This window comes from Meleagris gallopavo, chromosome 1 (assembly GCF_000146605.3).
Source record: "Meleagris gallopavo isolate NT-WF06-2002-E0010 breed Aviagen turkey brand Nicholas breeding stock chromosome 1, Turkey_5.1, whole genome shotgun sequence".
In the NCBI taxonomy this organism is placed as follows: Eukaryota; Metazoa; Chordata; class Aves; order Galliformes; family Phasianidae; genus Meleagris; species Meleagris gallopavo.
The window spans coordinates 128,895,822-128,898,754 of NC_015011.2; the positions used below are offsets into that span (position 1 = coordinate 128,895,822).

A 2,933-nucleotide genomic window follows, 5' to 3' on the forward strand; every position below is an offset into this window, starting at 1 on the left:
AAAAATTAAAAAAAAAAAAAGTTTAGATCCAGTATTCCTGCTTGGCAGTGTTAACATGTGAGGAAGCTGGACTTCAAATTGCTATTTTTTAATATCTCCACCTCATTGTGGCGGAACTTTTTGACAAAATAATTTATTGATTGCAAAATTACATTATCAATTAAGAATTATCACCTTACATAGACTTGTTATGTATTAATCTCTTAAAGGAAGCATTAACTACTCTTTACTTCTAATAGGTTGAGCCTGCTTCCCTATATTAGTAACTACTGAATGGAGGAAGGGGGTGGAAATCAGTCTTTACCAGGACTTGTTCTGTAATCACCTCGCATGGGTGTTTTTACCCATGTTCTACTGAGTGGTGAAGAATGAGAAGTCGCAGTTGTTCAGCTGAGTGGATCTAAATGGGTGGCTTCCCTTTGGACCCCCAATCCCGTCTTCAGTAAGAGGGGTTGCCTGCTTCTTTTGGAGCAACTTACATTCCCTTAGGACAGGTATGTATGTGTCAGAGAGAAACTTTGAGCAGGTGTCACAGAGGCTTGAACCTTTTTGCAGTGTGGTGGTTTGAAAAGGATATTCACGTTATGGCTTTCTAAGACTTCATCAAAGTGTCACTGCTCACATCCATCCAAACAAGCTGTGCATTCAAGTACTTTTGAGTCATGTTTACCTTGTGTGTTATGCCAACAGTGAGGCTGGACCGGAGGTTAATTCCAGCTGTGACATTTTGGTACACATTTGAGCTGATGTACCAGTTGGCTGCTTGGTGTGGCAATTACTAGGGTTTTTTTCGTGTTCTGTTCATTAGTACATCAAAAGTCATACTTAATACACTTGTGTGACCTAATTTCACAGGATGTGGCCTAAGTAACTAAATAAAAAAGTGTATCAACCATAAGTTCCAGAATCTGTTTCAGATTGATGGGAGTTTTGGTCTTGGTGGACCTTGCAATAAGCAGTGGGGTCGTAAGCACACAATTATGGAACCAGTACTGAGGCTTGGGGCTCGTTGTGTATTGGTGTGGCAACAAAGAATCCACCTGGTTTCCTTTTCCTTCTGATGTTTTGGGAGCAGTGTGGCAAGACTCCAGCTGTTCAACAGAGCTTGAGTTGTAAGGGCGAGGCTAGGTCTTTGTGCCTCTGTCATTGAGATGACTCTGCTTCTCCTCCCTTTGGACTCCTTTCTGGGACTCCTTGACGTGTCCTTGATGATCATTATGCCAAGTAAACTGGTGAAGTGAGCAATGGGAATGAAAAATAGACCTCCCCCTCTCCCTGAAAGGCACAGAGATCTGTAACACAGTGCCAAGCTGCGCGGTGCTGAGAGATGCCAGGCTTGTCCAGGCAGCCGGGCCCTGGCAGTGCTTGTGCTCTCCTGCTCTGGTATGCTCTGTGGGACCCGGGTTGGAGCAGCTGCAGCTCAGCAGACTTGGGGTGTTGGAGCGTGGTGAACCGGCTCTTAAAGGAGCTGAACTTCCAAAGTGGGCTGCAGGTCAAACAGGAAATGCTACCATACTCATGGGTGAAGTTTTTTGTTTCTGTTTTCTTTCTGCTTTAGGCTTAGTCATGTATTTGAGCTGATGACTTCAGCTCAACATTCTGATTTTTGCAGTATTGTATTTTTCATTTTCTTAAAATTAAAAAAAATTTTACAAAGCTAAATAATGCTGTCTGTCACTACTTCAGAATTTCTAGTAGGATGCTTTCATCTTTATTTGCATAGCTATATTCAGATAACACTTAGATTTCACTATGAATCAGAAACTAACGTCCAAAGTCTTGATGATCAGTGTTAGGGTTTAGTACCCTACTCTATGTTTAGAAAGTCCAAGGTACATCAGTGTACACCAGCAGCACTTAGGTGCCTGTTCCAACTGCTGTAGCAAAAGCTGCGTGCTGTGGGTAGTGGAAATATGTAACTGTCCACACAAGCTGTAAATCCTTTGAGTTCTGAGAACACGAGTGTTCTTAGGGGAGTGTATCACTTTAGTGAGGCACTGGTGTTTCTAGGTTGCAAAGGTTGAGCCCTTTCTTTTGTAAGAGAGTGATAAAATATAGTCCTTTTGCATGGTTCTTTTGACCTGGATATCTTACTGAAAGGAGACTACTAGTGAATGCTTGTTTTGTTTGAATATGTTAAGAATGTCTTTTATGGAAGAAAATGATTCTTATTCAACTTCTGTATTTAATGTTGTGTGAGAAAACCTATAATACTAGGCAAAATACCTCCAAGTCTTGTGACAGCTAGCTTGTGTGCTGTGGGGTCTTTGTGGTTTTTTTAAAAGGTAGAAAAGTGCTGTCAAGCTTCCGATTGGGGTGACTTCACTGTACCGTTCATCAGGCAAGGCACAAGAGTTGTGTTTTTCATAACTTCTTAACTATTTTTGCAGTTCTTTACACCACAGTTGTTTAGTTAACTCAGTAGCTTACCATCTCTGTTGATATGCAGGGCAACTTGAAGTCAGAAAACGTATGGATCAGGGGCATAGAAAAGCAGCAGTCTTGGCTCTGGTCGTGTGCCAGATTGAGAATTCTTTACATGGAGTGGAAGCAATAGCAGTAGCTGTGCTTTTAGTCACACTTCTGTCCACTTGCATCTTTTTTTGAAGCAGATGTTGCTTAATGCTAAATAATAATTATACTGGTGGTAAATGTTAAAGTACGTCTGATTCTGTGTGATTGCCTCCATTCCTGTTAGGCGAGCATTGCAGGTCCTGCTTTCCATTTTGTTGTTCACGTAACTGCTCGTGAGTGGATGGCTTTTCAGCAGACTGCTGAATTCCTGGGGGGCTTCTGCTTGCATCAGTGGTAGCTGCTGGTGGGTGGCTGAGCAGAGAGAACAGGAAGTCCGTGTGCTCCAATTTTGTGTTGGAACTACTGCTACCTGCCCAAGGAGGCTGTGGATGCCCCATCCCTGGAGGCATTCGAGGCCA

General features: G+C 42.5%; 1 protein-coding gene across 2 annotated transcripts in view; it reads left to right on the plus strand.

The window, feature by feature from the left end:
- Positions 1 to 267: 267 nt before the first annotated feature.
- UBE3A (ubiquitin protein ligase E3A) overlaps positions 268 to 2,933 on the plus strand; it is a 46,326-nt gene continuing 43,660 nt past the window's right edge. For both annotated transcript variants that reach the window (XM_010727580.3, XM_003203151.4), the window contains exon 1: positions 268 to 494. The gene's annotated coding sequence lies outside the window, so the exon portion shown is untranslated. The remainder of the gene's footprint in view (positions 495 to 2,933) is intronic.